Below are 10,710 nucleotides of genomic sequence, written 5' to 3' on the forward strand. Positions count from 1 at the left end.
AAATTAAGATTGGAAAACAAAGTTTATCCTCAAAATTGACTTAATGTGTGAACTTGAGGTGAGTCCCACACATTAAGGGTGCCCAATATGTCCATGTTGAAAGGAACATTCATTCTTTTGCGCAAGGCTAGATGGATGAAAACCATCAGAAATATTGATTCCTATTTTCCAGAAAAGCCGCACAATCCAATGATAAACGCTGGTGCCATTGTAGTATGCTCCCTGCTGAAAACTTTAGTCAAACCTGAGATGACGCCTTCTGAGAAGTTTGATTTCATAATGAATTATTTCAAGGTAAGTTCTTACGAGTAGATAATCCACCTTAGTGGTGTAGTGTAGGTTATTTAGCTTCGTATAAGTAGCCATACATCTTTTTTTTTCGTGCACATTGTAGCCCTGATTACTCACTGTCACTGGTTATCTGAACTTGAACAAACTTCCTAATCCAAGCAATCTTGAGATTTTGTCTCTTCTTCACCTAAGTGCCCCCCCCTCGGTCAGGGCCTTGTAGGCGGTCCATAAGTCTTTGGTCTCTCGGAGAGACCCTGACCTCAGTGGTGTAGTGGTTAGCACGGTGAACTCTGGATCTGAATGTTGGTTGGTTCAAGTCCTAGTAAAGTAATGAAATTTAGGTACCTGCCTATTTCTATTCATTTTTTTTTTTTGTACATTGTTGTAGCTCTGATTGCTCAGTGGTAATCTGAGGTTGGACAAATTTCCTAACCCAAGGGATCTTAAGATTTGGTCTTTACTTCACCTAAGTGTTTTTTCTCCTAATCTCTATTTTTCATTTAAAAAGAAGAAGAAGAAGAAGAAGGAAAAAAAAGTTCCCCACCCGTTTCACTCACAAAGGTGCAAACCGGAATATAAGTGCAACCCGGAATATCCAGTACTTGGTGATGATAGCTCGGTTGGTCACCCATCCGGGTCCACACCACGCTGAGCAACGCTTAACAAAGACGTTCATAAAGGTAGAAACACACTATCATCACGTCACGTGAAGTCATCATGGGGAGTCACAAAGATGTAGTTCAAAGTTTTCCCATAATATTGTACCTAAGTAATTTCGTTCAGGACAGCCACACTAACACTACTATCACGTGACGTAACGTGATGGTAGTCAGGTAGTGTGTTTCTACCTTAATGCTTTCTCCATTTCAGAGACTGGCTGGGGGAGAGCACGTAGGCTTCAACAATCGGGAATCGAACCCGCGACATCGCGCTTACAAGGCAGGCGCGCTATTTTTGTAGCAAATTAGACTGGCTTAACACGGTAACTGTGTTTCGTCTTGATACAGCCTGGGCAACTGGACATCGCTTGAAACTCTTGACGTTCCATTTGCTCGTTTGCTGGTACTCTTGGAGGATTTTTTACTTGGTAAATGTGTTTGTTCAGGCAAATCCGATATCTCGATAACATAAAGGCCCTTTCCCATTTGTTGTGAGTTTCATCCGATTTTTTTTCTTTTTCTTTCTCGAATGTCCTGTAATTTAAATGAGAATGTTCCCACTACACACGACACGATTTTTTTCCGAGCCGTAACTGTTTTTCGTCTTGATACAGACTGGGCAACTGGACATCGCTTCGAACTCTTGACGTTCCGTTTGCTCGTTTGCTGGTACTCTTGGAGAATTTTTTACTTGGTAAATGTGTTTGTTCAGGCAAATCCGATATCTCTATAGCATAAACACCGTTCCCACTTGTCGTGACGTCATCCGATTTTTTTTCTTTTTCTTTCTCGAATGTCCTGTAATTTAAATGAGAATGTTCCCACTACACACGACACGATTTTTTCCGAACAACACAAAATGTCTTTGTAGGCCATGTAATTAAATAAAAGTGTGCACAATTTTTTTCCGAACGACAAGAGTGGGAACGGAACATTCACCCGAAATAAGTAGGATGGCGAAAGAGTACTGTCACTCAGAAGGGAACAACAACCTCCCTTAGTTTATTCTGTGATATAGGTAGTTTTAAGCTTTTAATGTGGGTAAAATGAGACAGATGTACCTTTTAGTATTAAAAACGGACAACATCAAGCAGAAAAGAACCACCCAAAAATATGTAGGTAGGGGAACACGGGGCAAAACGGCACATCGGGGCAAAATGATCACCCGCCTTTTTTTAGGAGCTAGAAAGTGCTGAGCTCTCTTGGATGGACTAGAAACTATTCCTGGAAGTCTTATCTTTGTTTTGATCCGTGGTTGATTCTTTTGTCTTTTGTTTTTGAAGAGTACGGAGGTTTTTTCGATTTCACGAGTGCTTGATGCAATTTTTGCATGCAATTTTCAAATCACTGACGCTTTGGGGCAAAATGGTTTTTTAATGGTCTGGGGGCAGAATGGTACATAGGAGAATAGTGCCCAGGGTTCCATTCTGCCCCAAGGTGTTTTGCATGTATGTATATGGTATATGGTATAGGACCATTTTGCCCCAGCCTTCGGGCAAAACGGTCTTTTTTGGTACCCTCATGAAAATATTTTTAGTTTTTTTTCCAGTGATACATATATCGTTCTTGTCTAATGTAATTTGTAGCTAAAATTATGCTTTATTTTGTTACAGAATTACATATCTGTGTGACTTTTATTTTTTTAGTTAGGACCTCATAAGCACTAGAGGTGTCATTTTACCCCGTGTTCCCCTATAAATCGGCCAAAAGATGTTTTTACTCCCAGTTCTTCTCCCAGTATTTCTTGACTCTTGTTCAGTTTATCGTTTACCATCCCAGGCAATAGCCACATAGCCAGGTCAACCTCGGATTGACCTCAATCCTGAGACAATCGACGGTCACTACGGTGGTAAAACTCGACCTAAGATCACTGAAGACTTTCTGTATTATGTTCTATGAAGATACCTAATAATAACTAGGCATTTGTTGACGGGTTCCTTTCTGCTTAACGTTGTCCAAACGTTAGCATCACACGGGAAGTAAAGCCTGGATGTTTTCGGTTTATTTACAGTGAAAACGACATAGCACACCCTAAGAACAAGAAGGTTATAATACAAGAAGTGAGACAATGACAACACAGAAAGCTATATTGGGAAGAGAGGGAGGGTAAATAGGGAGTTTTCCAGGTGCTTTAATGGTGGGTCCAGACTTGTGCAATGCAATGAAATTCGTTAGTTTGGACGTGTTTGAGAAAGTTGCAGCAAAGTTTTTTGAACATTGCAGCAAACGTTTGTGGGTATCCGAGAGGTTGGCGGTTTTCTGGCGAATGTCTTTGATGTGCGTTGCACTAGTTTGGACGTGTTTGCAAAGCATTGTGCAATGCAATGCAAATGATGTACCTACTATAGGCCATTACTAGGTAGTTGAGTATCGGTACAAAAATTCTCGGATACCTACATGAAAAACGTTCGCATTCGTCAGATTTGATTTTACGTGCAACGTGCAATGCAAATGCTTTGCACGTTGCATTGCACAAGTCTGGACCCACCATAAGATCTGTCCAAACATAGTCGATCGACAACGATCGACGAGTGAATTTATTTGGTCGAGGCACTGTGGATGGTTCAGTCGGCCGATCGACTATGTGTGGATACTGGATACACATCATCAGAAAGAGGGCAGTATTCACAAAATGTCTTTGTACTTTTTGTAGGCCATGTAATTAAATAAAAGTGTGCACAATTTTTTTCCGAACGACACAAAATGTCTTTGTACTTTTTGTAGGCCATGTAATTAAATAAAAGTGTGCACATTTTTTTTCCGAACGACGCGGAACTGAGCGTCTAAACGGCCCTTAAATCATCATCACGGATTTGTACCTTCCCACGTAGCATTTGAGGCCCTGACTCCCCGTCTATATTAATGACGGAAGTTTTACCCTCCGTTCAGCCAAGTGTGTTCAGGTTTTCCAACCAAGTTTCTCGCCTGGTCATTGCAGAAGTCCATGGGGCAGCTCAAAAAAAAAAGATTTTTTTTAGAGGAGGTTCCTCTAATCCCCTTTTTCATACGTTCCACTGAAGAAAATTAGGTAATGACAGACACAACGAATTACATTTCAACATGAATGTTATACTTTTATTATAGTTGAAGTTAATATTAAATGGATAAAATTAATATTTAATTCTAAAATTAGTAGTGTAAGGAGACTAAAGTAAAATAATTATTATTATCATTATGAATTAATGTAGGGTCGAACTGAATGCTATTGATGTTTTTTTTTTTTTTTTTTTTAAAGGGTTGTGTGCGAAGAAACTGACTCAAAGCGAGAAAGTTTTAGATAACACTTCAGTCGTTAATTTAAGACCGGTTTTAGCGTTTTCTAGGTTAAGCAACGCCGATGAAGGCCAATAAATGGATGGGTGACTTAAACATTTTATTGGGAATAAAGGGAGAACGGGCTCTAGTCTTGATTTTAAATCATTACGTGAAAGTAAAATCAAAAAATCAAATCAAGAATGATAATAAACTGAATATTAAACAAATTAGGTAGGTACATAGGTACTGATTTTCTCTAATCACGATCGAATAAACTACGGGCTAAAAAATTCCCGGAGGGACGGACCCAGCTTGTTTCAGTCCAAAATAGAACGTGTAATGCATAGAATAAAGATATAGCTTTGTAGAAACTTACTCTCCCAAAATATATTTTATATACAGGGTAGGTATACCAGGTTTTTGAATCCCGGGTGGGGCGGACATTTTCTGACCGAATTTTTCCTTCATTTTCCTTCCCCCTTTCCTTTTTGGCGCTTTAATTGAAGTGGCAGGGTTCTCCTTCAGGAATATTTTTGAAAATGAACAATTTTCCATACATAAATAAAATAAATATGGCGTGTAAATTAGTAGGTATGTGTCCTGAGTCCCTGAGGTAATGCAAATGGGTTTCCAGGGTACAAACTATGTACCTATAATGGTGAATATAACTGTATACTTCTATTTTTATATGAAACCTTAATCTAAAATGGTTTAATAGTACTTTTTCTAGTACTTATCACATCATTAACCCATCAAGTCCTGCTGTGTTGAAAATTCGAAATAAACGAGTAGGTATTTACACTAAGTTTTATATTGTTAACCCTTTCAGACACGAATTAAAACATTGTATTGAAAAGGAAATCACGGTTTATGAAGTAGAAATGCAGACATAATAGGTATATGTCATTTTTGTCTGCGTCTTTAAAAAAAAATTGACCTGCTATTCCAGAGTTAAAGCGCCTTTCCATCAATGATGAAAAAAACCTTTCCATCAAACAATTGAAGTACATATCTCCCAAAGTGAGAAAATTGTACCCTGTAAATTGAAGTTCAAAAGTTTTGTATTTCTCCGCATGACTAGATAAATTCCAGTTTTCAACCTATATTTCTTCTTTCTTTTTTCCGTACCCAAAGGTTGGAGAAAAACCCTTTTCTCTAATACGCGCTCTGTCGGATGGATTAGGAACTACTTACAATCTCGAGGAACACTTCTGGTGACTTGAAGGGTTAAAGCTATAGTAGGAGAGAGAAGAGAAGACACTCTCGAGACGAGATGAGAAATTTAACATTAAATTTAATCCGACGCCCAGGCTGCGAAACAAAGTAAAGAGAGAAACAATACAAAATGAGCGCTAGGTGATACAAAAGGGTTAACTAAGTGAGGCTTAGGGCTGAATTCATTAGGTTATTGGGAATATTAGGGCTGAATTCATAGTGGTAAGATATTTTATGAGGGCAGGGTTAGCCTATAGTGATAGTGGTAAGTTGGTAACGCACTAGCTTGCTATGCAGAAAGTCCCGGTTCAATGCCTACCCATCATCGAGTGTTTGTTTATTTTCTAACTGATCTAACCTTCAGTATTTTTTCCTATTATTGTTAATACTTTTTTTTCCTTGTTATTATTGATGTTACTTACCTTTAAATCCTTTCCATACAGTCCACTTTTACCTGTTCCTAATATTCATTTTGTTGTGATGGTTTGCTTTACTCTACCTATCCAGTTTGATGCTAAAGTTTTGTATGATGAGTACTGTGATCTTACAACACTTTGTGATTATTGGGTGTATTTTGTTTTGATCAATAAGCTTTATTGGCTACCTACCCCCTTTCTGGAATTTGTTTCAAAATATTCATTTTGGTGGGGGGAAATGTTGGGTTCACGATTTTTGGTGCCCCCTGTCCCTCCTAATTCCTAAATTCCTATAATACGTCTCGATCGAAACATCAAGTCAGTCTTAAACCAAGTGTCCATGAGTTCAGAGCTATCCCACAAGCTGTCACCAAAACGACCGCTCCAGCCTCGGTACCGAGTGATAAGTATCTCAACATTCTCAACATTCTCAACTATTCAACGAAAATCACGGTAAGAGACGACCCTCGACCCTTCTCCCTTTTCTAGCCCTACACATACCGTAACATAAATAATTATAGTAAACTTAATAACGTAAATAAAGCTGTTGAGGTAACCCTGATTTCATTATTCTAATTTACAATAGGTAGGTATAGGTATCCAACTATCCATTTTTTTTAAAACTATAAGGAATGTGATTTTTAACTTTCTATTACAATAAGTGAAGCCATGTGATGAGAAAGTATTGCATTCGGTCCTCATGTTCAAATTCGGGAAATGGGTGGACATATCCGTTTTAGGGTTCAATGATTCCAAAAAGGATTTGAAGTTGAACATTTGAAGATCTTCAAAATGGGCAGAAAATTTGTATGAATGCCGTGAAACAATGTGAGTATGCAATACGCACAACAAAGTTCAAAGAAATTTGGCTATTTGAGTCTCGTCGGGGGACTAACTAGGAGCCCTTTTTACTTGTCATTACAATAAGTATAGGGAACATAATTATATTATTACAATCGGTCCGAATTTTTCTGAATTGGCCCACAGTTCGTTGACCTACATTATTTGTATCTAGCTTTGTGAAGTGCGAACATAAAATTCAGCTTTTGAATATTGAAATCGTAGTTTGAAACAATAGAATGGTATCTAATTAAATAATTATGATAATGTCTAACTCTAGGTAAGAGTAGGTAAATAAATACAGATAATATTGGGTAAAATAATTTGGTAATGTTTTAGTGGGAGAGAAAGTTGGGGTATTTTCATTTAATTAAATTTTCGCTAACGTAGATAGGAAGCAGCAATGAAAGGTGTTTTTTTTTTTAGTCCAAAGTGGGACGTGTAATAGAATAAAGATATAGCTTTGTAGAAACTTACTCTCCCAAAATATATTTTATATACAGGGTAGGTATACCAGGTTCAAATCCCGGGTGGGGCGGACATTTTCTGACCGAATTTTTCCTTCATTTTCCTTCCCCCTTTCCTTTTTGGCGCTTTAATTAAAGTGGCAGGGTTCTCCTTCAGGAATATTCTTCAAAATGAACAATTTTCCATACATGAATAAAATAAATATGGCGTGTAAATTAGTAGGTATGTGTCCTGAGTCCCTGAGGTAATGCAAAGGGGTTTCCAGGGTACAAAATTTGTATAATGGTGAATAAAACTGTATACTTCTATTTTTATATGAAACCTTAATCTAAAATGGTTTAATAGTAGGTACTTTTTCTAGTACTTATCACATCATTAACCCATCAAGTCCTGCGCTGTTTAAAATTGAAAGGTGAACAAAACGAGTAGGTATTTACACTAAGTTTTATATTGTTAACCCTTTCAGACACGAATTAAAACATTGTATTGAAAAGGAAATCACGGTTTGGTGCAGACTTTATAATGGGGCTGGAAAAATCTGTTATTTCTTGGCAATTTTTACATACAAAGGGGTGGGGGTCTGAAGAGGCCAGTAAGTTTTATATTGTTAGCCCTTTCACACACGAATTAAAACATTGTATTGAAAAGGAAATCACGGTTTATGAAGTAGAAATGCAGACATAATAGGTATATGTCATTTTTGTCTGCGTCTTTAAAAAAATTGACCTGCTATTCCAGAGTTAAAGCGCCTTTCCATCAATGATGAAAAAAACCTTTCCATCAAACAACTGAAGTATCTCCCAAAGTGAGAAAATTGTACCCTGCAAATTGAAGTTCAAAAGTTTTGTATTTCTCCGCATGACTAGATAAATTCCAGTTTTCAATTGACCTGCTATTCCAGAGTTAAAGCGCCTTTCCATCAATGATGAAAAAAACCTTTCCATCAAACAATTGAAGTACATATCTCCCAAAGTGAGAAAATTGTACCCTGTAAATTGAAGTTCAAAAGTTTTGTATTTCTCCGCATGACTAGATAAATTCCAGTTTTCAACCTATATTTCTTCTTTCTTTTTTCCGTACCCAAAGGTTGGAGAAAAACCCTTTTCTCTAATACGCGCTCTGTCGGATGGATTAGGAACTACTTACAATCTCGAGGAACACTTCTGGTGACACAGGACTTGAAGGGTTAAAGCTATAGTAGGAGAGAGAAGAGAAGACACTCTCGAGACGAGATGAGAAATTTAACATTAAATTTAATCCGACTTGAAGGGTTAAAGCTATAGTAGGAGAGAGAAGAGAAGACACTCTCGAGACGAGATGAGAAATTTAACATTAAATTTAATCCGACGCCCAGGCTGCGAAACAAAGTAAAGAGAGAAACAATACAAAATGAGCGCTAGGTGATACAAAAGGGTTAACTAAGTGAGGCTTAGGGCTGAATTCATTAGGTTATTGGGAATATTAGGGCTGAATTCATAGTGGTAAGATATATTATGAGGACAGGGTTAGCCTATAGTGATAGTGGTAAGTTGGTAACGCACTAGCTTGCTATGCAGAAAGTCCCGGGTTCAATGCCTACATCATCGACAAAAATTTGTACTCGTTTTTCGATTGCAAATATTCCAATGGGGTTTCTTTCTGGTGTTCTAAATGTTTTACAAATTCCCTGAAATTCCTTATACATAGTACCATTTTAATCATTTAATGAATTCAGCCCTGAGTAACAAAATAATACTTAAGTGAGTGTAAAGTGGCGAAAAAAGGCCGGCCATTAAAGATCGTTCTAAATAATATCTAGTTGGTAGTGCGCCAGGCCAAGTTCCGGCCTCAGTACGCAGTTTACCCTCATTTACTATAGTAAAATGGGAATGTATCCTCCAATTATCTTGGCTCAAAGCCAATGGATTTAGAACCACCCTGAGAATGGCCGGCATCACATGCAATATTTAGGCTTTGGACTACTGGTTCATGTTTGTTAGCTATGTACTCCATAATTAACAAACGTTTGAACCTGGCAAAAATCTATGACTGGTAACTGATCGATGACAACCTAACTTAATTTAATTGAACCTTTTTTTAACATTCTAAATAAATAATAATTATACTTACTTACCGCGAAAAATATAGAAAGAAGTAGTGAAAGCATGCAAGGATTGGAAAGTTAAACAAAACAAGGGAAAAAATCGTGTAAAAATAGCAAGGTAGAACCTCGTTATACAGTTCAACGGGGATTTTGCTTTGTAAACGGAAATGGAATTTCCTTTCCGTAACATCGAGTTTTTCGTTATAATTATAATTTCGTTATATGTAACAAGGTTCTACTGTCCATTATTTGTGCAATTAGCAGGTCGAGTGCATAGAAATGTGCAATTTTTGTGCAGTGCAGAAGATAGGTAGGTACAACAATTACGAGGAGTGACTATTGGCATGCGACCTCATGCAACGTGCTAAAGTCTTGAAACTAGGTATCTCTCATGGCTTTTCCTAAAGTCGAAAAAAAAGTTCAGCCATTATAAATAGAAATCTACTATCTAGTATCTACGTATTGTAGAGCCTGTAAGTATAAATAAGTACCAACAGTTGTGAATTGTTTCACTCAAAGTTTGTGGTAAGTCAGTCAATTTTTTCATGTTTTGTATTTTTAATAAATGATGTTTTGTTACAAGTAGGTATTAGGTTTGTCCTTTAAATGTGAGGATGAGTATAAATTATTAAGAACAGGCTCAGGAAAGTCAAAAATGAGGAATGATGATGTAAGGAAGGTAGGTAGGTACATAAGTAACTAAGTGATGTAAATAGAAACATTAAATAAGTAATATTAGAAATAAAAGAAACTAAGAATGATCTCTTACTAAAATTTAATAAGTTTAATTTTTTCAATTAACAATTTATAATATTTTATAAATAAATAAATAATTTAACTACTTTAATTAATAAAAAATAATAAAATAAAAATGCGGATTGAATACTCGTATTGTTGTGTGCCAATATTTGAATTACTGTCTTGAATTTTACAGAGGATAATAATAGATTTACCTAGATTTTAATCAATCTATCAATACGTATTGAATACCTAATGATTTGTAAGAAATTACGATCAGTGAAACTATTTACTTCTTTAAATAGATTTGTCTTTTTAGAATTTCCCCGGGATTAAAACATACAGTTTGATATTACAGTTTTAAATTAAATACCTACTTGGGTTATCTATTTCTAGTTTAATTTTGATCCCATTTTTCAATTAATTAAATACAAGCACAGCAACATAGTTTTTGCTGATAACTGGTACTTATGTACATGTACTTAATAGGAAGAAAAATAGATAGCTTTTTTGCTGAACTCAGATGGACCCAGTGTCCTGACCCTACAATACCTAATTTAGGTTTTCTTTCCCTAAAGAAATTCAACGGTAATATTGTTTTAGCTAAAATATTTTCTATCTATTAAATTAAAAGTGAATATAACATAACGTAAAACAAGGAGGTATTGGCAAATTCCGTTTTTACTCAAAGATTTCTAGGACACTGAGCAAGTCTCAGGTATAAAGAGGAAAAACAACAGAAAAA

At 36.4% G+C, this 10,710-nt stretch overlaps 1 long non-coding RNA gene across 1 annotated transcript; it reads right to left on the reverse strand.

The window, feature by feature from the left end:
• Positions 1–4,524: 4,524 nt before the first annotated feature.
• LOC113467049 lies at positions 4,525–8,401 on the reverse strand. Its single transcript, XR_003391261.1, has 2 exons — positions 8,034–8,401; positions 4,525–5,142 (listed from the first exon to the last, which is right to left on the reverse strand). It is a non-coding gene; the product is annotated as an uncharacterized LOC113467049 (long non-coding RNA).
• Between the last annotated feature and the right edge of the window lie 2,309 nt (positions 8,402–10,710).

This window comes from Diaphorina citri, unplaced genomic scaffold (assembly GCF_000475195.1).
Source record: "Diaphorina citri unplaced genomic scaffold, Diaci psyllid genome assembly version 1.1 scaffold388, whole genome shotgun sequence".
NCBI lineage: Eukaryota > Metazoa > Arthropoda > Insecta > Hemiptera > Psyllidae > Diaphorina > Diaphorina citri.